This window comes from Poecile atricapillus, chromosome 19 (assembly GCF_030490865.1).
Source record: "Poecile atricapillus isolate bPoeAtr1 chromosome 19, bPoeAtr1.hap1, whole genome shotgun sequence".
In the NCBI taxonomy this organism is placed as follows: Eukaryota; Metazoa; Chordata; class Aves; order Passeriformes; family Paridae; genus Poecile; species Poecile atricapillus.
Genome location: NC_081267.1, coordinates 9792649 through 9819376, shown reverse-complemented (window position 1 = coordinate 9819376; position 26728 = coordinate 9792649). Strand labels below are relative to the sequence as shown.

The window sequence follows — 26728 nt, the reverse complement described above, 5'->3', positions numbered from 1 at the left end:
GCCAGCAGCCATGGCCAAAGGGCTGCACAAGTTGCCTCTGGCAGGACCTTGCAGCTGCTGCCCATCCCTGTGCCCTCTCCAGCCCAGGCTGCCCTGTGGTGTCCATGCCCTGCGCCTCTGTCCCTGCAGGCTGTCGTCATCCCCCGACTGCCCCATCTCGCTGGCCCCTTCCTTTGCTGACAGCTCTGTGTCCTGCCTGCCTCTGCCTGGCCACACAAAGCCTTGGGCTGCTCCAGACTCCATCTGGGGGATGTGTTGCAGCACAGCCCTGCCCTGGGACACAAATTCCTTCCTCCTGGTGTTCATACTGGGCCTCCCCAGCTGCACTTGGCATCAATTCTTTCTTTCTCTGGCTCTTTTCCACTATGTCAAAAGGATCCACCATCTCTAAAACCGCTCTTTAAACACTCTCATGGCTCTCCTCCACTGTCCTCAGTCTCCACCCCACGGAGCACAGAGCTCCTTTGTCCCTATAGAGTGGTCATGTGCCTGAGGCCTCAAAACCCCACCTTGGGAGATCTCTGGGCCCTCTCCAAGGGGTTTTCAAATGAAAACAGACTGCTTATAGTCTAAGAAAATCACAAGAGGACAAGGCCAACCTAACCCCTCTGTCCTGGCTGCTTTTGTCTTGGAGCAATTCTTAGATCTATGGAATTTGGGATGCCAAATTCTAAATGGTCCCTGGACAAGGAGGCTGGAGCTTTTCCATAGAAAGGAACAGAGCTGCACTCTTTCAGGGGCTGATGTGAGGTGACCACCAGAGGCCAAGGCCAGCCAGAGCTAGCAGGTTTTTTCTGGGAGATACCCTTGAATAAAAGAAATGTTTAAGGGAGAGTACCAATTTTGGCAATGGGCAACAAAAAAAAAAAATGGTATTCCATTGTTAATTCTGTGGGACAAATTGCATTATGGTTCAATTCCACCTGTCCAGTCTTTTACACATAAACAAAGTCTGGGACCAGGATTGGAGTAGACAGCCACCCCAGTCTCCTCTCTTAGAAGGAATTTAAATGTCTAGGCATCCTAGAGGGTTTTGAGGATTCCTGGTGGCTGTTGGGTGTCATTTCTCCACCTCATGACTCAGCAGGAGTTTCTCCAATAAAGAAATAAAGCTTTTGCCTGAAGCTCCCACTCTGCCCATGACAGGAAGCCCTGGGAGTGTCTGTGACATCCCGGCTCTTTGGCAGCCTGGGGACTCCTGGGATGTCACCGTGGAGCCCCCGGGAGTGCCTGTGACAGAGCGGTGCCTTTGCAGCCCAAGGTCCCCTGGGATGTCACCATGGAATTGCTGGGACAGTGTCTGACCACACGGCTCTTCAGCATCCCCAGAAACCCCTGGGAGGTCTCCATGGAACCCCTGTCAATGCCTGTGACATTCTGGCTCTTGAATAGCCTGGAGACTCTTGGAATGTCCCCATAGAGCCCCTCGGAGAGCCTGTAACAAATCTGATTCTTGGAAGGCAACCATCACTAGCCCCTGTTGCTATGGTCTGTTTCCATGGCAACCATCACAGCCCCTGTTGCTATGGTCAGTCCCTTGGCAGCTCCATGGAGACCCCATGCCAGGGGTGGTTGCCATGGACACCAGCTCAGGCCTGGAGCCAGAGCCCGTTGCCATGGCAACCATTTGCAGTCCCATCCCCAGGCTCATGGGATCACAGAGCCACAGAATTGGCTGAGTTGGGAGGGACCCATGGGGATCCTCCAGTCCAACTGCTGGCCCTGCACAGGACACCCCAACAATCCCAGCCTGGGCCTGGCAGCGCTGGCCAAACGCTGCTGGAGTTCAGCCAGCCCTGGAGCTGGGAGCCTTCCCTGGGGAGCCTGTTCAGTGCCCCAGCAGCCTCGCGGGAAAAACCTTTTCCTCACATCCAGCCTAAACCTGCCCGCCTCAGCTCCAGCCGCTCCCTCCACTCCTGTCCCTGGGCACCAGAGGGAAGAGGTTCCCACAGCCCCCAGCCAGGGACCCGCTCCCAAGGCTGCTGCCATGGCAACCAGGCCTGGCACCAGCTGGGATGCTCGGTTTCCACGGGCTGGGCTTCAGGAATGGCATTCCTCAATTTCCTGCGCCTGCTGAAACCGTGCTGCCGCTCGCTTCCCTCCCACCTCCCATGGAAAACAGAAAAGGCAAAGATCCCGGGCTGAGCTAAGTACAATTTATTGATAACAGCAACAGGATAAGGAACAAACAGGAACAGAAATAATTTCGGTAACAAAATAGGTAAGAAGAACTATTTACAGGGAAAACTAAACCACCACTGACTGTTTCTTCCTGGCCAAGTATTTCCTCCTGCCTGGAAAGGACACCCTTCTCCTCTGGTGACAGAGAGGGAGTCCTTTTCCTGCCCCTGGCTCTGACCTGAGATGGGATTGAATCTAATTACAGGGACATGGTCAGACTCTCATGGTCTTTGATCTCACTTCATGTCATTGCCATGGGCAGGGAAAGGTACAGGTGTCTTCCCAGCATGGATCACAGGGAACATGGATCACCAGGTCTCTTCCCAATGTGGATTCTCCAAGGGGGAATGAAGCTGGAGCAGTGGATAAAGCTCTTCCTGTACTTTGGGGCATTTCCAGGGCTTCCTTTAGTAGTGCCTCCGTTGGTGTCGGGTCAAGTTAGAGCGCTGGGTGAAGCTCTTCCCACACTGGGGACACTCGTAGGGCCTCTCCCCAGTGTGGATGCGCCGGTGGGTGATGAGGGTGGAGTTTTGCTTGAAGCCCTCCCCACAGTCAGGGCAGCGGAAGGGCCTCTCATCCGTGTGAATCCGCTGGTGCAGGAGGAGATTCGAGCTGGTCTGAAACCTCTTCCCACACTCACCATACTCGTAGGGCCTCTCCCCAGTGTGAATGCGCCGGTGGATGATGAGTCGGGAGCTGCAGCTGAAGCCCTTCCCACATTCCCCACACTCATAGGGCCATTCCCCAGTGTGGATCATCTGGTGGTGGATCAGGGTTTTCCTCTGGCTGAAGCTCTTTCCACACTCCAAACATTTGTAGGGCTTCTCCCCATCCTGAAGCTGCTCATGGACCACCAGCTCAGAGCCCTGGCTGGATCTCCGGCCACCTTCCTGGCACAGGGTGGGTCTTTCCTCCTCAGAGCACCCTGGGATGGGTTTGGAGCCCCTCCTCTTGTGGGATCTCTGGGGCTTTTCCTCCCCATTGGATTCCTGCACTGTGGAGCCCCTCAAAACGGCCTCTCCCACGAGGTTCTGCTGTGGGGATTTGTCCTCCCTGGTCTCCATCCTCAGCTCCTTGTCTGGGGGAGGAAGGACAAGGAGAGGATGGGATTTGCCTCCGTGCCAGAGGGAAGGGGAAGGAGATCCCCCCAGTGCGTCCCCGGCAGGACGGCGTCGGCAGCGGGGTTGTCCTGCAGCCGGGGCCATGCTGGGCTGGGAGATGGAGCAGGAGAGAGGGGGAAAGGGGCACTGACTTCCTCCTCACCTGCCTGGGTGTCCTGGGGCATCTTCCTCTTCCTTGCAGCCTTCTCATCCATAGAGCCAAGGTTTGGGAATGAGAAATCCTGTTTTGAGAGAAAACAAGGAATGAGCAAAATTAGTTTGGAAGTCCTTCTGTTCAATTCCCACTCAAGAAGTCACCCGGGCGTCTGGGGTGTCTTGGTTTGTAAGGAAAAGTGTTTGCTAATAAAAGCAGAACCTCCATTGAAATTGATAAAAATGTAAAGCAACAACCCCCTCCTAATTATTATAATCTTGATATCAAAGCCCTCTCAGATAAACATATAGGAATAGGAATAAGAGTTGTTTTCTATAAAGGAAATTGAAAATGCAGCACTACAAAGAAAAAAACAACAAAAAAACAACACTCTGAGAGAGTCAGTATACAACTGGACCCTGTAGGTCAGTACGCTGGTAGCAGTCCGATAAAATGGTGGCTGCAGTCCTCCTGGAGTGACAGATGTGGTTCTGTTTTATCAGTGATCCCGTAGAAGGGTGTAGCTTACCTCTGAAGTTCCGGTGCTGTAGATGGGTCCAGTCTCTCCTCTGGGAATCCAGTGGAGAAAGACTGCCTGTGGTGTTCTGATTCTCTGATTATATCCAGTCAGGAATGCTTGGCTCCTCCCCCTGGCTGGAGCATCTCACAATGGGATGATGTCATTTTATCAGTCCTGCAGTGAGACTCAATGGCCCATTAAGAGAAGATATTCCCCTGGAGGGAGGATGGGTGGTGGAAGAGATAAAGAACACTGCCCCACCTGGTTTTAACAGCTGGCCCATTAACAGAAGACATCCCCCGGTTATGAGGGATGGCTCATGAAAGAGATAAAGAAAATAGCTCTACCAGGTTTAAACAGATGGTGATAGAATACATACTTTTGGTTACATCTTGCACTGCAACCCAGGACATGTAGTCCATATAAACCTCCCAAACACCAAGGTTCAGCCCTGAAAATGCCTCCCAGGAATTCCCCATCTCTGTTCTCTCCCCTTTGGTCTTCAGGGGTTCCTCCCTGTCCCAGCTGCTGGGGGTCAGACTTGTACTGGGGGTCGCCTGTCTACTCAGTCCCAGGCTGCTGGGAGTGCCAGAAATCCAAAAAGTTCCCCCTATTCCATCTCTCCACTTAGGAATGCTGGGACCCCCCAGTATCCCCACAAGGGGCATTTTCCACTCAGCTTTGGAGTTCTTCATTCTCCAAACATCCCCTCCAAAAAAGCCAATCCAGGGACACCCCAGGATATCTGGGCCGAGCTCCCCCTCCCTGGTCATCTGTGGGATGGGAGGTGATGATCCCATGGGTGGAGGCTGTGAATTCAGGGAATGCTTGACCTCGTGCTTCCTTCTCCTTTCCCTGATCCTCCTTTGTCTTTTCTTCAGGCTGAAGAAGCTGCTCCAGGAGTCAGAAGCAAAACTCCAAGTCCCTTGGAGCTTCAATCGGCCCCACTGAGGGCAGGGACTGCCAAAGGCTCCCCAGAGACTGGTGAGAGCAGATCCTGGAGGCCAGGATTGCTGGGAGCCAAAGGCTCTGAGCAGGGAACTGCAATGCTGAGCAAGCCCTGGCTGGGTTGGAGGAAGCAGAAAGGCCAAGCCCTGAGCCCAGGCCTGGCACAGCAGGGCCTGTCCCTCACGGGTGGCTCGGGGCTCTTTGTGGGGCAGTGGGATGTGAGGGGCAGCAAGGACAAATGCCATAAACCTGTGTGACACTCCAGATCCTTATGGAACCAAGGGGCCAGTGCGACACCATGGGAAGTTGTGGATCCAAGGGGATCATTGTGGCACTCTTGGACCCATGGAACCAAGGAACCAGTGGGACACTGTGGGGCCTCATGGAAACAAGAGGTCACTGTGAGTCTGCAGGGCTGTAACACCCCAGAACACTTAAATACTGGTGGATACCAAATGTTCCTGTGCTTGAATTTGGTGTACAGGAGAAACACCAACCAGACCTTCTCAACATGGACAGATGTAATAAATATTCTTGGTAGGAAGGGACCCACAAGGATCATCAAGTCCGACTCTTAAGCGAATGGCCCCACAAGGATTGAACCTACAACCTTGGTGATGCTGGCACCATGCTCTGACCAATTGAGCTAAAAGGTCAAAATGACACAAAATTTAATGGACAAAATATAGACAACCAAGGAATTTTGGCAAAGGGTTTAATACAGCATGCAATTGAACATAAAACTCTTACCATAGCATTAACTTTGCAAACTTAGTTAATTTAACCTAAAAGTGTTAATCCTTAAGATTTTGGGTAACATTAAGATATCCAAAAATGTTCCAGGTACGTAGGAAAAGAAGGAGAAGAAAAGGAGACCAGAAAGACAGAAGATCTACAGAAAAACACTTCCAGGATGATCCCAGTCACTCCCACTACAATTACAGTCACTCCCAGTAAGAGCTGGTGCACGTAGTCACCCCCAGTATGGTTCCAGTCCCTCCCAGATCCTCCCAGCATGATTCCAGTCATGGCCAGAGTGACTCCCTGTCACTCCCAGGGTGGGCCCAGTTGCTCCCAGTCACCTCCAGCATGGTTCCAGTCCCAGCCAGCCCCTTTTGAATCACTCCCAGTATGATCCCAGTTAGTTCCACTAGGATCCCAGTATGACCCCAGCATGGGCACAGCTGCTCCCATGATTATCCAGTGTGGTTCCAGTTGCTCCCATTTACCTGCACTGTGGTTTCAGTCTCTCCCAGTCTATCCCAGTTGCTCCTAGTCACTCTTCAGGTGCTTCAAACCTGATCCCAGTTGCTCTAAGCCACTCCCAGTCACTCTGAGTGCAGTCCCAGTTGCTGCCAGTATGGTCCCAGTCTTGCCTAGGATGGCCCAGCTGCTCCCACTGTGATCCCAGTAGGATGCCAGTTACCCTCAGCATGGTTCCAGTTACTCCCTGTTCCTCCCAGTGTGATTCCAGTTGCACCCTGTTGCCCCCAGTATAGTGCCAGTCCCTCCCCAGATGATCTCAGCCGCTCCCAGCATGGTCTCAGTGATGCCCAGTTGCCCCCAGTGTAGACCCAGTCGATCACACTCGCTCCCAGTTGTCGTTAGCATGGGCTCCCAGTTGTCCTCAGCATGGTTCCCATTGTTCCCAGCGTGTTCCCAGTCATCCCCAGTACAGTTATGGACACTCCCAGTATATCCCAGTTGCCCTCAGCATGTCCATAGCCATTCCCAGACACTCCCAGTAATCCCAGTCAAGTGCTTGTTATCCCAGTATGATCTCAGTCACTCCCAGTATATCCCAATTGAGCACTCCCTGAATTCACAGCCCCCCACCCACAGGATCATCACGCCCATCCCAGAGGTGACCAGGGAGGGGGAGCTCGGCCCAGATATTCTGGGGGGGTCCCTGAGTTGGGTTTTTTGGTGGGGGATGTTTGGAGAATGAAGAACTCCAAAGCTGAGAAGAAAAAGGCGTTTGGGGGGACATTGGGGGTTCCCAGTGGCAGCTGCGGGCAGAGGCAGCCTGGAGGAGCAGAGCCCTGTGACCGCCAGGACCCCAAAGTGGGGACCCCAGAGAGGGGGAGCACTGTGATTCGTGGGACTCTAAACAGCCTGGAGAGGGGCAGGGGAGTCTCCACGGAACCCCTGCACACCAAAGCAGAGAATAAGGGGAGAAGTGACACCGGAACCCAAAAAACTTCCAGCATCCCAAAGTGTTTAGGTGGAAATGGGGGAGACTTTTTAGATTCCTGGCACTCCCAGCAGCCTGGGCAGGGCAGGGACTGAGTAGACAGGGGACCTCCATACACACATGACCCTCAGGAGCTGGGACAGGGAGGAAACCCTGAACACCAAAAGGGAGAGAACAGAGATGGGGAACTCCTGGAAGGCATTTCTAGGGGTGAATTTTTGTGGTGTGAAATTTTTATGGACCCCATGTCTTGGGCTGAAATGCAAGATGTAACCAAAAGTATGTATTCTATCACCATCTGTTAAAACCTGGTAGAGCAGTTTTCTTTATCTCTTTTATGCCCCATCCCTCATAACTGGGGGATGTCTTCTCTTAATGGGCCAGCTGTTAAAACCAGGTGGGGCAGTGTTCTTTATCTCATCCACCACCCATCCTCCCTCGAAAGGGACATCTTCTGTTAATGGGCCATTGAGTCTCATTGCAGGACTGATAAAATGACATCATCCCATTGTGAGATGCTCCAGCCAGGGGGAGGAGCCAAGCATTCCTGACTGGATATAATCAGAGAATCAGAACACCACAGGCAGTCTTTCTCCACTGGATTCCCAGAGGAGAGACCAGACCCATCTACAGCACCGGAACTTCAGAGGTAAGCTACACCCTTCTATGGGATCACTGATAAAACAGAACCACATCTGTCACTCCAGGAGGACTGCAGCCACCATTTTATCGGACTGCTACCAGCGTCCTGACCTACAGGGTGTCCAGTTGTATACTGACTCTCTCAGAGTGTTGTTTTTTTGTTGTTTTTTTCTTTGTAGTGCTGCATTTTCAATTTCCTTTCTAGAAAACAACTATTATTCCTATTCCTATATCTTTATCTTAGAGGGCTTTGATATCATGATTATAATAATTAGGAGGGGGTTGTTGCTTTACATTTTTATCAATTTCAATGGAGGTTCTGCTTTTATTAGCAAACACCTTTCCTTACAAACCAAGACACCCCAGACGCCCGGGTGACTTCTTGAGAGGGACTTGAACAGAGGGACCTCCAAACTAATTTTGCTCATTCCTTGTTTTCTGCCAAACCAGGATTTCTCATTCCCAAACCTTGGCGGTATGGATGAGAAGGCTGCAAGGAAGAGGAAGATGCCCCAGGACACCCAGGCCGGTGAGGAGGAAGTCAGTGCCCCTTTCCCCCTCTCTCCTGCTCCATCTCCCAGCCCAGCATGGCCCCCGGCTGCAGGACAACCCCGCTGCCGACGCCGTCCTGCCGGGGATGCACTGGGGGGATCTCCTTCCCCTTCCCTCTGGCACGGAGGCAAATCCCATCCTCTCCTTGTCCTTCCTCCCCCAGACAAGCAGCTGAGGATGGAGACCAGGGAGGACAAATCCCCACAGCAGAACCTCATGGAAGAGGCCATTTTGAGCAGCTCCACAGTGCAGGAATCCAATGGGGAGGAAAAGCCGCAGAGATCCCGCAGGAGGAGGGGCTTCAAACCCATCCCAGGGTGCTCTGAGGAGGAAAGACCCACCCTGTGCCGGGAAGGCGGCCGGAGATCCAGCCAGGGCTCTGAGCTGGTGGTCCATGAGCAGCTTCAGGATGGGGAGAAGCCCTACAAGTGCTTGGAGTGTGGGAAGAGCTTCAGCCAGAGGAAAACCCTGATCCACTATTGAGAAGACCCACGAGCTGTTCACCAGTCTTCACAGAAGTAATTGTGAATGCCAGTTTATTTCTATCTTTAGCACACTTTTATAGGGTTCTACAGGGTCTGCAGGCAGAACAAGCTACTATTGGCTAAGACACACAGTTTACATTTTTTCTCTTACACACAAGGATATTGTTTTGCCTTACTCTCTCTTCTGCATGAAGGTTTCAAGGACTTTAGCCCTTAATATTACGACTTAGTTCAAAGGCTGGTTTGTGCATACAGGCCTTTGCTAATATATAAAATATAGCAACAAATCCCCCTTTCTCTTTTTGCACAAACCAGGCTTTGGATAAGATAACATACAACTTAGACTGTCATCTCAATTAACATTATAAGTAAAGTCCGTCCCCCTTCTAGCGTAAGAGACTTCAACCATCTAGTGATGCCTCAGCTGGCGAACCAACTTCCAATGGGATCACTATCTTCTTTCAGGGCATGTAACCCATCCTGTAGCTGTTGTAGTTGCTCATGGATGGAAGCTGAATGATCAGTAAGATCCAAGCAGCACATGCCTTCAAACTCTTCACAACCATGTCCTTGTGCTAAGAGCAAAAGGTCAATTGCAACTTGATTTCATAGTACTACATGATACACACTACTCACATCAGCTGAAAGCTCACTTAACATTGTGGATGTTAAGTTTAATTCTTTCCTAGTCCAGCAAGCGAGCCTTTTTAGAGTGGCTAAACTTTAATTCATTCAGGCTTCGCTTTGACTGTTTGATGTTCTTCATTTTGCTAGCTATATTCAACAATTGATGTAAGCTTGGGTGGAACAAAGTGAGTTTCCCAAGATAACAGGGTCTTCTATGTGGATTAGCAAGAATCTAATTCCATGCTTTATCTCCACAGATTAGGAATATGGAACTAGGTGATCATTTTGGTAATTGTCCTGTGAGATTGCACCACGAATAAAGGCTTTACTTACAGTGGTAGTAATGAGATCAGCTATAGGGTTGACTGCAGCCCAGTGCTGCATTACTTTGTTAGAATGACTTTTTGTCGAGGGTTTAAACATTATCCATCCACCTGAGGTATTGGTGGAACATAACAAATCCAATTCTTCTGAGGGTTGTAACATTAAGAACTTTGGTAATTTTTGCTTGCTAACAGGCTTCAAGTTGTCTTAATGTGAAGCCAACAGTGCGACTGCACTCTTGCAACATTGCCAATCGATTCAGTCGAGTCTCGTTACTAATTAAAGCTTTAAATGCTGGAGGATCCCATTCAGGGACTCCTACGAGACAGGTGCGAAAGGATCTCCAGGGGTGGCTAGGCTCAGACACATTGACCTTTGGCCAGTTCAATGTGCCAGAGTGACCCATATGTTCTGTCACTTTTGGATGTTAGTTAGCAGACAGTTGGTCATGACTATACACAACACAATTACCATAAGCATTTTACCATGTAAATGACACCATATTTGCAAACTCACAGCTAGAATTTCAGTCGTTAAATGAACTTTCAAAGATGCTTACACTACCTCTTGAAGAGGGAATACTTATACTTTATACTAACATAACAATTACTACACAAGCTAAACACTTAAACTATTATCTAACTACTTTTAACACAGGTGCTCTGGTATATATGTAGTCTAGGCGTGAAAGCAATTTGCTAAAAGGGTAAACACACAACTACAGTTTGCTTTACATACAATTAAATGGAGTCTCTACACTTTTCTTAGGTCTTCTACAGAATTTCTCCAGTACGATTCAGTCTTGGAACGTTCACTGCTCTCGTGATGTCAGCTGGCAGCTTATCGGTGACTGAGGGCTTTGATGTTCAAGTTGTTCTTCAAACCCTTCTAAATCTTAAAACAAAGGATACCTGAAAAATTGGTAGAGACACAACATCATAATAACAACATAAAATTTCTGTTGGCAACTGTCTATATAGTGTTCAGACACAACTGTGTCCTGACAGGTCCACTTCTGATCCATGTCTGGAGTACCAAGGCTGTGTGATGACTTCTCTGTTCACTGGATCTCGTGTGTTCAGAGGCACACAGTCTGGTCAGATGGACAGGTGACCTTTTTGAACCTGCCAACAAAACACAGACACTTCTCCCTTTGAAGTTAATGAATTACACTAATCAAATGCTTTTAGGGCATCAATCTCCCCCGTTTTCTAAAAAAAAATAAAAATGAGATGTACTTCTGTTATAAGCAACAACAGCAACACAAAACCTTATGCACAATTAATAAGAACTTATACTAGTTAAAAATCAATTAAATCTTAAACATTATTAATAACACATATAATATAAAACTGCTATTAATTACTAAAACACTGCACTAGCATCTCATAGTTAGCAAACAAACAGAAACAAAAATCAGTGAAGGATTGGATCATCACCTCCGGAAAATGACTCTCCAAGCCCACTTCAAAATTGATCCAGCTGTCATATTAATAGGGTCAAATTGCTGAGTCAAAAGGTGACTCAAATACTGATTTGGGACAGAAAATATCTAGATCTGTTGGCAAACATTCTATCCAGGTAAAGTCAAGGCTTGGCCAGGGCCTGGCTTTAAACTGGAAAGATGCCTCTTAACTCATTTCTAAAACAAGGTTCTCAATAGTAGCAGCTATGAGATGCTTACAGCATAGCAAACTGTTCTGAACTCTACAATAATTATATATGACAAAAGGAAATAACAAACTTAACCTTAAAAGAATATCTGAGTTAGAAAACTTAACTTAAAAACATTCAAGCCTAAACATTATAAAACTTGACTATCCTTAATTCTATTAACACTTAATCTATATTAAATGAAAACATAACTCAATCTTATTGTTACTACAAAAAAGCAACTAAAAGTTTAATATATACCTTTTAAACACAATATAACAATAACATGGATTCACTATAAAGATTATAAAGATGTAGCAAACACATCACAATTCTATGTCATCTAGCTTTGAAAATAACCCACAATAACTGCAAATGTTACTAAAAATACTTATTCATAATAGAAATTTGCCTAGTATATGCTTAAATTGGTTAGGATGTTAAAGTGCAGTTTTTCTAAAGAAAAACCACCACAACAACATGGGATTTGGCAAGTTGCCATCCAGCTTTTGTAGCACTTTTCAGAAACATTAAGTCCAATTTTTAAACTAAAATCTAAAATCCAAATTGGTATATATGCAGTTATATGTGTTTTATAACAAAAAAAAACTTACATTAAAATTCCCTTATTAAAATTGTGGAAAAAACAAGCAAATAGATAATATATACTTTAACTTAACTTTGTTTTATACAGTAAAATTCTCTTGACTAATTATTTTTTAAACCACAAATCTCTTCTGTAGATAACACTAATTGGAAGAAGGTTTTCCTAGAAGTTGTAAATCACACCATATTTTAACCTTGGATTCTAAAACCAATTATTGCAAGGCAACTTCTGTTAGTATTCACCTTAAACACTTTTTTTTTTTTTTTTTCCCTAAACCGTCAAAGAACCACAATAATTTCTCTAGTAAAACTCTAAAAACTGCAATTGCATAAACTCATAATTACTTAAAACACAAAATTAACTCTACAATGGTATACAAAAACATTTTGAAAACCCAATAAATCACGACCCTGCAACAAGCCAGGCACTATCGCAGTGCCCCCGCCGAGAGGGAGCGGGGGGGTCAACCGCCCGCCCCGCCGCTGCTGCAGCTCTGCTCTTACCTTTCTTCACATTCTCTACATACTCTCGCAGCGAGGAAAAACGGAGAGAAAGAAAAAAAAAAGCTTCACAAAGTTAACTTTAACAAATGCAGTTTTTTCTCTCAATCTCTCTTGTTTGCTGATAGAGGAAAAAAAAGGCACGATTTGCAAAAGCAGGCGATTTTACACGAAAAGTCTCTCACGGCCAGGTGCTAACAACAGCGATCAGAGTGGCCTTGGAACTTTTCTTGCGCTGCTTCTACCCCCAGGGTGCCTTTGTTCTGTGCGCTCACCTCGCTGCTCCCCATGTCCCTCTGTTTCGGGTGGAAACCAATCTAAATTTGGCTTCTTTTCTTCCAGGGTGGTAAAGATGGAACTTAAATAAGGTTGTAGTGCTAAAAGTGACTCCAAAAATGAAGCAAATAGTTCTGGATGTATCACATCCTGCCATAACTGAACAGATTCTGTTCGTTATTTCAGCGTTCCCTGTGGAACTTTTTTCTCATTATTTTCTTCTCTCTAACTCTCCCTCCCTCTCTCCATGGGCAGTATAGATAGGAGAGCTTGCCCAGCAGTGGGAGGTAAAGGCATCTGCCGCTGTGATGCAGGTAGAATTACAGGGCTCACATCCTCAGCATATCTCACTTTTCTGTTTTTTAAGGTATTAATTACAATCTGCCAAGTTCGACCGAGAAACACAGTGTCCTTGCTCTTTTCCGTAATTGCCGTTTCCCATATCAGAGCCGATAAATCAGTCCGTTCTTGCCCCGCAAGCAGTGAGCACTGCAAATGCTCAAGACAATTAGCCCATATAATGAGCATATCCAGGTCCCTTTCCTGGGCTGCTTCGCCTCGTTTAACGAGGGTGCAGAGAAGCAGTTTATCTGCCGCCGCAAATTCCACATCCATGCTGACAGCACCCGCAAGGGGGAAGGTTGCGACCCTTCTACTATGCCCTTGCCTCTGGGCCCCCCCCCAGCAGCCCTACTTCCACGTCTAACCGCTCCGCGTCTCACCGCGCTCAGGCTGCCTATTTGGTGCCAATCCAAGCCCACAACGCAGCGCCCAGATGCACTCCGATGACTCCAGAGTCCTTCTGCCCGCAAGGTGTCTCTGGTCGGAGCGCCAAATATTGAGAAGACCCCCGAGCTGTTCACCAGTCTTCACAGAAGTAATCGTGAATGCCAGTTTATTTCTATCTTTAGCACACTTTTATAGGGTTCTACAGGGTCTGCGGGCAGAGCAAGCTACTCTTGGCTAACACACACAGTTTACATTTTTTCTCTTACACACAGGGATATTGTTTTGCTTTACTCTCTCTTCTGCATGAAGGTTTCAAGGACTTTAGCCCTTAATATCATGACTTATTTCAAAGGCTGGTTTGTGCATACAGGCCTTTACTAATATATAAAATATAGCAACAGCACGGGAGCAGCACTGGCAACACCAAGTGCTGCTGCTCCTGGGCACAGCTGCTGTGCCAGCACTGATCTGCCCCCAGCTCTGCACACAGACACTGCTGCTGCAGCTCCAGAGAAGGGAACAAAAGGGGGATCTCTGGAGAAAACTTTGCTGGGAGATCCTTTAGTTCATTTAAAGCCACCAAGGGTGCAGCCTCTCATTGGCACAGTCTGAGGCAGTAGTGATGCTGGGGAGAAACAAAATGAAAAATAGCACAAACAATAATATTTTATTGTAGAAAATATTAAGAAAGTAAAACAAAAGAAAAGAACTTCCACAATGAAACCAACAAAAAGTCTCCAAGATTATTATTATTACAAGTTATTTGCAGAAAGTGGCCAGCAGTTTAATGTTTCTGAAACCATCCAGTCATCAGTGTCCACACTGCAGCCTTGAGCTCCTGGTTCCTCAGGCTGTAGATGAGGGGGTTCAAAACTGGAGGCACCACCGAGTACAGAACTGACACTGCCAGATCCAGGGATGGGGAGGAGATGGAGGGGGGCTTCAGGTGAGCAAATATGACAGTGCTGAGAAACAGGGAGACCACAGCCAGGTGGGGGAGGCAGGTGGAAAAGGCTTTGTGCCGTCCCTGCTCAGAGGGGATCCTCAGCACAGCCCTGAAGATCTGCACATAGGAGAAAACAATGAACACAAAACAGCCAAGCAGCAAACAGACACTGACTGCAATGAGCCCAAGTTCTCTAGTGTAGGAATTTGAGCAGGAGAGCTTGAGGATCTGTGGGATTTCACAGAAGAACTGGCCCAGGGCATTGCCATGGCACAGGGGCAGGGAAAATGTATTGGCTGTGTGCAGCAGTGAATAGAGAAAGCCACTGGCCCAGGCAGCTGCTGCCATGTGGGCACAAGCTCTGCTGCCCAGGAGGGTCTCGTAGTGCAGGGGTTTGCAGATGGACACGTAGCGGTCGTAGCACATGATGGTCAGGAGGAAATGCTCTGTTGCAGCACAGAAAACCAAAAAAAATACTTGGGCAGCACATCCTGTGTAGGAGATGTCTCTGGTGTCCCAGAGGGAATTGTGCATGGCTTTGGGCACAGTGGTGCAGATGGAGCCCAGGTCAGTGAGGGCCAGGTTGAGCAGGAAGAAGAACATGGGGCTGTGCAGGTGGTGGCTGCAGGCTACGGCGCTGATGATGAGGCCGTTGCCCAGGAGGGCAGCCAGGGAGATGCCCAGGAAGAGGCAGAAGTGCAGGAGCTGCAGCTGCCGCGTGTCTGCCAAAGCCAGCAGGAGGAAGTGGCTGATGGAGCTGCTGTTGGACATTTGCTGTGGCTGCACATGAGGACCTGTTCATGGACAAAGGACAGTGACAAGTCAGGAGAGGCTGCTTTGATCCAAACCTGGGCCATTCCCTGTAGATTGTCCCACTGGGATTCACCCACCCTTGTTCCTGTGCTGGGAAAATCTTCACCCAGGTCCCTGACTGAGCTCCAGCTGTGCTGTCTGAGTGTTCTAGGAGCAGCCAGGCCCGTGCCTGGGGGCTCTCCAGGAGCCATCCCTGCCCTGCTGCCCTGGGTTTGTAGCCATGCGGCACAGGGAAAAAGCTGGATATTCAGGATTTGTAAGGGGAATCACTCCTAATGCAGAAGGGCTTGTTGCCATCTTTACTCCCACTTTTAAAAGACATTGAGAGCAGGAAGGAATTTTAGACATTCTTTCCCTGCCCACAAACCATTCTTGGTTCTCTGAGGTCAGAAATCCCCAGCATTTCTGCTGCACTCAGAGTTTCCCACCGAGAGATGTGAGAGGCAAAGGATTCCCTGTGGCTTAGGGAAGGTGAGGGGCTGGATGGGCTTGTTCCCAACTGCCCTGGGTTTGCACCTTTGGCTGGAATCAGAGCACAATCACACTCCTGTGTCACCCTGGCATAAACCAGACCCTGCCCAGAGCAGAGGGATCCCTGAATGTCTCACCCTCTCTAAAGGTCTTTGGGCAAGGTCTCAGCACCCCCCTCTGCCAAGGACACTCACGGCTCCCTTGGCAGAGCCAACAGCATTTCCTCAGCTGTGGCATCTCTGCCTTTTCCCATGGGACATTCAGGGAACTCTGAGAGGCTCTGGCACAGATTTGCAGCCAGGAGGGCAGCTCAGAGCTCGGAAGGACACAGCAAGGAGATCCCCAGGTGTGCCCATGATGGGATCTCAGGGAGGGAGGCTCAGCTCATTCCCCTTTCCCATGGACTGCTTTGCCCACAGCCCCACAGGTCACAGGGAAGCTGGGACACCCCATTCCCATGGACACACCTGCCTGGCAGCAATCCCAAGGGCAGGGTCTGACTCAGCTGCTGCAGATGCCAGAGGTTCCCTGAGAGCCCCAGATATCAATGACAATATCAGAGCAGTGCATTTAGGCTGTTTAGGAGGCTCCCAGCGAAGAGACTGAGCACCCAGACTTACAATTCTGGCAACTCTGTAAATGTTCCAACATCACTTTGATATTCCTGGTGTGTCACTTTCAACTCAGAATGTCCTGTGATTCTGGGATTACAATTCCTCTTCTGCTTCTCTCATGCCCCTGCTGTCTATAATCAAAAGAGGAAAAAGCGCCTTGTAACGGTGTTAGAACAGTAAAGTAAAAACCAGACCTTTATCGGAAGCTTCCAGGTGTCCCAGTGGGGATGGGACACACCCGGCCCTTTGTTTCAGTAATTTATTAATATTGATTAATTAGGATACTTAACAGAAACATTCAATAGGAGATTCAGCTGCCCCAGTTACACACCCCTGAGTCAACCCATTGGAGTAGGTCCAAGGGTTGCTTTGCCCCACTTTCTGTTATGACTACTCACATTTTCATTACAAAACAAAATGCTCTTCTTGTAGCTCCTCTCCCTGATGATAAGACTATTTAGTATTTCAGAAATGTATTTAGAAGATGAGATTATTGTTCTAAAATCTAAGAGAAAGGTTAGGAAACATACTAGAGTTAATTAAGGATAATAGTTATATAAGTATATAATAGTAGTTTAATAGAGTTAATTAAGGATTATAATTTTATAATTATATCATAGTAGTTTACAGATCTAAAAATATATTAAACATATATAAAAAGCAAAAGTATTTTTGTCATCATCTCAACATTCCCACCCTGCTCAAAGACAGAAACTGAAAACAGTCTCAGGAAAGCTCCTGATCTTTACAGCAATCTGAGTCTCAGCTTCTTTTGGGAAGTGTCCTCCGGAGCTGTGCCCAGGCAGGTCTGGAGCTGGGAGCAGCCCTGCCCCACACAGCCCCTCTCAGCAGCAGCACCTGCCCTGCTCAGGGTGGCTCCTTCCCCCCACAGCTTCTCCCCAGCGCTGGGAGCAGCTCCCCGGGCCGGCTGAGAGCTGTCCCTGGCAGGCAGCAGAGTCCCTGCCCCAGCACAGCGCCCTGGGCTGCAGGACCCTGCTCTGCAGGACAGCCCTGGGCACCCCTGGCTGCTCTACACAAGGGACAGGCACAGAATGTACTCACAGAGTCTGTAGGCACTGGCATGTTCCAGCTTGAGGAGATGCCTCCAGGAGCTGCAGCTGCATTGTCCTGCAGCCAGAGGCTTCCTGTGTCAAGGGCTGGCAGTGATTCTGCCCCAGGCACTTCTCAGCACCTTCCCAGCCCTGACTGATTGAAGCTCTCTGTGACTCTGGGCTGTGCCCAGGGTGGCTGCAGGCAGTGCCCCAGCCCTGCTGGGCTGGCAGAAGAGCTGCTCAGCAAGAGAAATGTGCTTTTGAAGCTCTTCTTGGTTTCCAGGAGCTGCCTCTGTGCCAGGAGCCCAGCCCAGCTCAGCAGCACAGACACAGCAGCAGGACTTTAATGAGCCTCTTGGGGCTTTGTGCTGAGGCCCTGAACATCAGTCCCTGAGATGGAGGGGAAGAAAGCTCTCAAGAACTCCAAGTCAGAATCCAACTCCAAAGTTTCTTTTCCTTTTAATGGGTCCCACTGAGGGACGTGACTGAGAAAGTGTCCCCAGGCCCCAGGCAGAGCAGAGAACTGGAGGCACTGATGACAGCTGGGGACAAAGAGAAGCCAAGTCTTGGTGCCCTGGGCCACAGCAGCCAGTGCTGTGCCAGCAAGGGCTGTGAGGAGACACCTTGTCCTGAGGCCCTGGGGCCTCCTGGCACAGCCCCAGCAAGGCTGGCCACTGTCACCCCCTTGGCCTGCCCTCAGCATCCCCCCTAGCCCACATGCCAGTGGCCTCAGGGATCTGCTGGAAGGAGTCCCTGGGGAGCATTGCTCAGGAATGGCCCTGAGGGGCTCCTTCATGCTCCCAGGGACTGCAGCTTTTCCAAAGGACTTTGGCTTTTGCCTTGGAGTCTCTGAGAGCTTTGTGCAATCCTGGCCTCCAATTATCTGCTGTAATTAGTCCCTTGAGAGGCTTTGTCAGTAACAACACTCAGTGGAGCTCATTAATGCTTCAAGGTACTTCAGGTTCTTAAGGCACTTTCCTTTTTCCTTCCCACACTGAGTCTCTGAGAAGTTTGTGCAATCAAGGCCCCAATTATCTGCTTTAATGAGTCCCTTGGGAGCTTTGCATTGACACTCAGTGGGGCTCATCAATACTTTGAGATACTCAGGGCTTTTTCAGCTACTTTGGATTTTCCTTTCTACACTGAGTCTCTGAGAGGTTTTTGTGCAATCCTGGCCTCCAGTTCTCTCCTCCAAGGAGTCCATGAGGAGCCTGTGTTGGGGATGGACTTCAGTGGCACCCATTACTGCTTCGAGAAACTTTGGGCTTTTCCACTGACTTGGACTCTTGGAACGGTTTGTGCAATCTCCTCTCAGGCCCTGAGGTTCAAGGGCTCAGCTCCAAATGCACCACAGGGCTCATTAGGATCAAACAAGTCCTAACAAACCATGGCTGTGTCTTGATTTCCCTTTGGTCTGGTGCAGTTTTAGGAAAGTTTCCTCCAATAATTATGGAGAAATAGTTCAAAGAACTTCTAAGAAATATGTATTCCTATTTTAAAGGGTGTCTTTTATTCCTGTTCTCTTTAGAGCAGAGATGATTGCAGCATTCAGTGATGGATATTGATCCAAGGTCTCTCCTAAGGAGGTCTGGCCAGGTCAGAGAAGCTGTGCCTTGAGGTCTGACCCAGTAGGGACAACCCTGCTCCACATTCCCCAGCCCCATCCTGTCTCTCCTCACTCCCCTGGGACCTGCTTTGCTCACAGAACTGGCTGCACTCAGGCAAAGAGGGGTTTTCCTTCTTTTATTTTTGCAATCTAAAACTGCTGAGTTTCCCCATGGAAAACAGACACCCTCCTCAAGTGTGTGCCAAGCCCAAGGTGCCACCAAGGAGGTTCCCCTTCCCCAAGGCAGAACCACACAAGGAATGTTTCAGACACACAGGAGTTCTACAATAAACACAACCCCAGAGTTGGCTGAAGGCAGAATTAGAGCAGCTGCTGAAGGACAGACAAGCTTTGAACTCCTTGCAGCTGGAAGCACCAAGTGGTGCTTGGGAGGTGAGTGAGTGAGACAGGAGTGAGGGAAGGGAAATGCAGAGGGCCCTGGAAGTGTTTCTGTGCAGACAGGCTGCTGCAAGGGCAGCGTTGGCCTTCTCTGGGGGGAAACTGTGAGGGGGGGTTGGTGGAGAGTGACTTCCCCAGTGACCTCGATATGTCACACAGCCACCTGTGATGTCACAGCCCACTCAGTGGTGTCACACAACCTGCCCCGGGATGGCACACCATCTTTCTGTGATGTCACATCTCTTCCTATATGCCACAAAACTATCTCGTGATGCCACAGAGCAATATTTGATGTCATAGTTCACTCTATGATATCACAGTCAGCGCTGTGATGTCATACAACCTGTCCTGAAATGTCACATGGCTCTTCTATGATGTCATTGCCCACTCTAGGATTTCATATCACAACCATGTGGTGTCACAGTCTGCTCTGTGATGTCACAATCCTCTCTGTGATGCTGTACAACTAACCTCTAATGTCACAGTGCTCTCTGACATCACAACCCACTAAGTGATATCACCCAGACCACACTGTGATGTCATACAGCCACACTGCAATGTCACACCCTGCTTTCTGATGTCACAGAATCCCCTCTATGATGCAGTATCTGCTCAGTGACCTCACACAACAAACTCTGTCATGTCACAGCCCCATCTGTGACCTCACACAACCCACTCGGAGCTGTAACACAGCCCCTCTCTGACATCACAGCTGCTCTGAGGCTCCAGGACACAGCCACAGAGGTGCTGCTGTGACACAGCCCCCTCTGGCACATCCCACAGCCCCTGCCAGTGCTGAGCCCCTGGGAGCTCTGTCTGGGCCTGCTCGTGTCCCTGAGCTGCCCTGGCAGGGCCCCAGCCCTGCTGGGCTGTGCTCAGGAGCTGCTCCTGGCCAGAGCTGTCTCTCTGCAGCGCTGCCCTTGCCAGGAGCTGCCTCTGGGCCAGGAGCCCGGCCCAGCTCAGCAGCACAGACACAGCACCAGCACTTTCATCACCCTCTCGGGTCTTTGAGGCTCTTTGCATCACACTCAGTCCTTCAGAGTGTGCTCCAGAAACTCCTCAAGAGCTCCAAGTCAGATGGAAACACTGAAATTTTTTGTAGTTGAAATGAGAGACATGAGTGAGAAAGTGTCCCCAGGTTCCAGGTAGAGCAGAAGACTGGAGGCCCTGATGGCAGCTGGGGACAAGCAAGGGAAAGGTGTCTGTGGTGCTGAGCAAAGCTGGATGTGTTTCAGGAATGCCAAGGGCCAAGGGCTGAGCCCCAGCCCCTGGCAAGGCAGATGCTGTCCCTCCCTCATTGCTCAGGGCTCTTCCCGGGCCACTGGCATGTGGGGATGTGCAATGCCAAGGGCAGCACCATGGGGCGGCCCCTGCCAGGCTGCTGAGCAGGGACAAGGAGGCAGTGAGGCCCCAGGGCTGCCAGGGTCACTTGTCCCCTGCTGGCCTCAGGCCCAGGGCCAGCAGCCATGGCCAAAGGGCTGCACAAGTTGCCTCTGGCAGGGCCTTGCAGCTGCACAGCCCAGGGCCCTCAGCCTCTACCTGCTGCTTATGTGATGAGGCCTCCAAACCCCATCCTTGGAGATTTTTGGGTCCTCTCCATGGTCTGTGAAAATGGAAGCACTGGTCTAAGTTATTTTCTCCCAAATCTTGCAGTGACAGGGATGAATATCTTTAAAGTGATCAAGAGTTAATTTATATTTTTTAGAAGGAGGAAAAATTTTAATCAGGAGTTTTATGAGAGTGGCACAAAACTGCAACTGCTTTTCCAGACAAGTCGATGCCCCATCCCAAGAATGCTCCAAGAGCAGGATCTCTGTGCAACCTGACACAGTGAAAGCCCCTCCCATCCCCAAGGATGGAATTCCTGTTGTGTGGGTTCTCTGATGTGCTGGGTGCCCTCACAACCCTCCTGGCCAGAATGTCTGCTGAGGGCCAGCCAGGCTGCTGCAGTGGCAGTGACCTCACAGCCATCACCATTGCAGCCATGTCCCCTGGGCCTGGCTCTCCCCTTTCCTCTGCCCCTGCCTTGTCTCTGCTGCCATGAAGAGTTGTTTCATTATTATCTTGTCCCCAAGGTGCTGGGGCCAATTGCTTCCCAGTCAGGCTCCTGAGGCAGCAGTGGCTTTTCAGAGCCCAGCCAGAAATGAGCCCTGAAGCAGCAGCTCTGCAGTGCTGGCCACCAGGCCGGGGTGCCAAGGGAGCCTTCTGGCCATGGCCTGGAAGCAGCTGCTGCTGCCAAGGTGCCTTTGGTGCCTCAGGCTGTCCCTGGCACAGCTCCCAGCACGGCACTCTGCACTTGTGCCCGAGCCTTTCCCTGGGTTGGGGCTGGCCTGGGGCTTTTCCTGCAGCAGGATCTGCCCTGGCCATGGCACAGGAAAGGCAGTTCCTGTTGGAGCAGGAGGCTGTGCCTGGAATGGGCTCAAACAACTCCAGCAAGGCCCTGTTTGCTTCAAAATTGCTTCCTAGAGCACTATAGTCTAATAATTGTAATAGCTCCTTTACTATTGAGTAAATAACTCATTTTCTTTATTTACTCTGTGGTGTAAATAAATCATGTTCAGAATCAGTCACAGTTGTATTTATATAAATATATCTGATATTCCATTGTTAATCATGTGGGACAAATTGCATTACGGTTCAATTCTACATGTCCAATATTTACACATAAACCTCTGACAAAGTCTGGGGCTGGGATTGAATCCAGCTGCTCCCAGTCTCCTCTCTTACAAAGAATTTAAAAGTCTAGGTGACTTGGAGGAGTTTGAGGATCCATGGTGGCTGTTTGGTGTAATTTCTCCACCTCATGACTCAGCAGGAGTTTCTCCAATAAAGAAATAAAGCTTTTGCCTGAAGATCCCACTCTGCCCATGACAGGAAGCCCTGGGAGTGTCTGTGACATCCCGGCTCTTTGGCAGCCTGGGGACTCCTGGGATGTCACCATGGGGTCCCTGGCTACCTGTGACAGAGCGATGCCTTTGCAGCCCAAGATCCTCTGGGATGTCACCGTGGAATTGCTGTGACTGTGTCTGACTACACGGCTCTTCAGCATCCCCAGAAACCCCTGGGAGGTCTCTGTGGAGCCCTTGTCTGTGCCTGTCTCAGGCCTGGAGCCAGAGTCCATTGCCATGGCAACCATTTGCAGTCCCATCCCCAGGCTCCTGGGATCACAGAGCCACAGAATTGGCTGAGTTGGGAGGGACCCATGGGGATCCTCCAGTCCAACTGCTGGCCCTGCACAGGACACCCCAACAATCCCAGCCTGGGCCTGGCAGCGCTGGCCAAACGCTGCTGGAGCTCAGCCAGCCCTGGAGCTGGGAGCCTTCCCTGGGGAGCCTGTTCAGTGCCCCAGCAGCCTCACGGGAAAAACCTTTTCCTCACATCCAGCCTAAACCTGCCTGCCTCAGCTCCAGCTGCTCCCTCCACTCCTGTCCGTGGGCACCAGAGGGAAGAGGTTCCCACAGCCCCAGCCAGGGACCCGCTCCCAAGGTTGCTGCCATGGCAACCAGGCCTGGCACCAGCTGGGATGCTCAGTTTCCATGGGCTGGGCTTCAGGAATGGGATTCCTCAATTTCCTGCGCCTGCTGAAACCATGCTGCCGCTCACTTCCCTCCCACCTCCCATGGAAAACAGAAAAGGCAAAGATCCTGGGCTGGGCTAAGTACAATTTATTGAGAAGAGCAACGGGATAAGGAACAAACAGGAACAGAAATAATTTTGGTAACAAAATAGGTAAGAAGAACTATTTACAGGGAAAACTAAACCACCACTGACTGTTTCTTCCTGGCCAAGTATTTCCTCCTGCCTGGAAAGGACACCCTTCTCCTCTGGTGAGAGAGAGGGAGTCCTTTTCCTGCCCCTGGCAATGACCTGATATGGGATTGAATATAATGACAAGGACATGGTCAGACTCTCACATTCTTTGATCTCACATCATGACATTGCCATGGGCAGGAAAAGGTACAGGTGTCTTCCCAGCATGGACCACAGGGAACATGGATCACCAGGTCTCTTCCTAACCTTGGTCCTCCAAGGCAGGATGAAGATGGAGCAGTGCACAAAGCTCTTCCTGAACTTGGGGAACTTGTAGGGCTTCCCTTACCGGTGCCTCCGTTGGTGTTGGGTCAAGCTAGATTTCCAGGTGAAGCTCTTCCCACACTGGGGACACTCATAGGGCCTCTCCCCAGTGTGGATGTGCCGGTGGGTGATGAGGGTGAAGTTGTGCTTGAAGCCCTCCCCACAGTCAGGACAGCGGAAGGGCCTCTCATCCGTGTGAATCCGCTGGTGCAGGAGGAGATTGGAGCTACTGCGAAACCTCTTCCCACACTCACCACACTCGTAGGGCCTCTCCCCAGTGTGGATGCGCTGGTGGATGGTGAGTTGGGACCTCTGACTGAAGGTCATCCCACATTCCTCACACTCATAGGGACATTCCCCGGTATGGGTCCTCTGGTGGCAGATCAGGCTAAAGCTCTGGCTGAAGTTCTTCCCACATTCCCCACACTTGTAGGGCCTCTCCCCAGTGTGGATGCGCTGGTGACTGATGAGGTGGGAGTTTTGCTTGAAGCCCTCCCCACAGTCGGGGCAGCGGAAGGGCCTCTCATCCGTGTGAATGCACTGGTGCCGCAGGAGACTGGAGCTGGTCTGAAACCTCTTCCCACACTCGGGACACTCATAGGGCCTCTCCCCAGTGTGGATGCACTGGTGACGGATGAGTTCGGAGCTCCATCTGAAGCCCTTCCCACATTCCCCACACTCGTAGGGCCATTCCCCAGTGTGGATCATCTGGTGGCAGATCAGGCTGTTGCTCTTGCTGAAGCTCTTCCCACACTCCAAGCACTTGTAGGGCTTCTCCCCATCCTGAAGCTGCTCATGGACCACCAGCTCAGAGCCCTGGCTGGATCTCTGGCCACCTTCCCGGCACAGGGTGGGTCTTTCCTCCTCAGAGCACCCTGGGATGGGTTTGGAGCCCCTCCTCCTGCGGGATCTCTGGGGATTCTCCTCCCCGTTGTATTCCTGTGCTGTGGAGCTGCTCAAAACAGCCTCTTCCACGAGGTTCTGCTGCAGGGATTTGTCTTCCCTGGTCTCCATCCTCAGCTCCTTGTCTGGGGGAGGAAGGACAAGGAGAGGATGGGATTTGCCTCTGTGCCAGAGGGAAGGGGAAGGAGATCCCCCCAGTGCATCCCCGGCAGGACGGCGTCGGCAGCGGGGTTGTCCTGCAGCCGGGGGCCATGCTGGGCTGGGAGATGGAGCAGGAGAGAGGGGGAAAGGGGCACTGACTTCCTCCTCACCTGCCTGGGTGTCCTGGGGCATCTTCCTCTTCCTTGCAGCCTCCTTCTCCATCTGGCCAAGGTTTGGGAATGAGAAATCCTTGTTTGCGGAAATATGCAATGCATGAGCACATTGGGTTAGGGTGTTCCTCCTGCCCAAGTTCATCTCTAGAAGTTACCGGGCATCTGGGGTCCATAAAAACCTCCCAAACACCAAAATTCAGCCCTGAAAATGCCTCCCGGGAGTTCCCCATCTCTGTTCTCTCCCCTTTGCAGTTCAGGGATTCCCCCCTGTCCCAGCTGCTGGGGGTCATGCTTGCACTGGGGGCCCCCTGTCGGCTTGCTCCCTGCCCACCCCAGGTTGCTGGGAGTGCCAGAAATCCAAAAAGTCCCCCCCATTTCCATCTCCTCATTTAGGGATGATGGGGCTTTTTGGATTCCTATGGTCCCTTGTCCCGTGATTCTCTGCTTTGGGGTGCAGAAGGTCCAAGGAGTCCCCCCTGCCCCTCACCAGGCTGTTGAGGGTCCCGTGATTTGTGGCGCTCCCCCTTTCTGGGCTCCCCACTTTGGGGTCTGGGGGGACACAGGGCTCTGCTCCTCCAGGCTGCCTCTGACAGCAGCCACCACCAGGACCCCCCAATGTCCCCCCAAGGGGCATTTTCTGCTCAGCTTTGGAGTTCTTCATTCTCCAAACATTCCCCCAGAAAAACCCAACCCAGGTACCCCCCCAGGATATCTGGGTCATGCTCCCCCTCCCTGGTCATTGCTGGGATGGGGGGTGATGATCCCACGGGTGGGATCCCATAGGTGAGGGGCTGTGAATTCAGGAGTGCTCGACCTCGTGTTTCCTCCTCCTTTCCATGATCCTCCTTTGTCCCTCCTCTTCTTCTTCCTCTGGCTCCTCTTCTTCCTCCTCCCTAACACCAGCTTCTTCTCCTACTTCCATTCCTTCTCACTCTCCTTCTTCATCCCTCCTCTTCCATCCCTCCTGCTCCTCCCCCAGGAGCAGTGACACCCTCGGTGCCCCGTTCCCAAACCCCTCACAGCCCACGGCAGGAGCGGGGATGGAGCCAGGACAGGTCGGGATGGGCAGCGCGGGGCTCTCCGCTGCTCCCACCCGCTGGGGACGGGGGGAACCCGGCCTGGGGAAAAGGAGAGGGAAACTGGGAAAATTGGGGGCTGCAGATCCAACCTGGGGCTGGCTGGGGACCCTGGCTGGGGACTGCCAGCCCTTGGGGCTCCTCTGGGGAGATGTGGGAGGGGGGAACACAGAGAGGGCTGGGGGATCCCAGGAGTGGCAGCACTGGCAGGGACTGGTTTGTACTGGGATCATCCTGGCAGTGGCTGAGATTGCACTGGCTGTGTACTGACATCATACTGGGATCATACTGGCAGTGAGCAGGAGCCTCCAGGGGGCAACTGAAACCAGGTTGTGAGGAACTGGGAATATGCCCTGCGCTCCCCAGAACCCCGGTATCGCCCCCCATATGTCCCATAAGTCTCCCCCAAACCCTCCAGGATCCCCGAGTGCCCCCTCATTGCCCGTTCGGGAGCCCCCAAAGCGTCCCTGGATCCCTGAATTCTCCCGACCCCACAGATTCCCCTTCCAGCCACTCCTGGGAATTCATCTCCCATCATCCCTCAACACAGTTCCGCGCCCAAACCTCCTGCCGTGCCCCCCGCCCTAAAGAGCCCGGTTAGAGCTCCCCAGGCTCCTCCCAAGTGCTCCCGAGCCGTATACATTCGCCCCGAGCACCTGCAGCCATGGCTTGGACGCAAAAGTTTTCTCCAAGCGCTTCCCCACACCGCCAAACGCGCCTTCCGAGCCACTTCCGGGACTACAGCTCCCATCATGCTCCGCGGCGCCCATAGAGCGCTATTCCAGCCGGGACTGCATCTCCCGTCATGCCCCGCGCCCCACCGGAATCCATTGGAGCTGCGCCTACAACTCCCGTGATGCTCCGCGGCCCCATTAAACCGTATTATACCGGCGCCTACAACTCCCATCATCCCCCGCGGCCCAGAGATTCCCTGTTACAGCTCCCCAAGTGCCCGCCCGGACCCCGAA

At 50.9% G+C, this 26728-nt stretch overlaps 1 pseudogene; it reads left to right on the top strand.

Moving 5' to 3' along the window:
• The window catches only part of LOC131586345 (uncharacterized), a 982094-nt pseudogene that overhangs the window by 42450 nt on the left and 912916 nt on the right, over positions 1-26728 (top strand).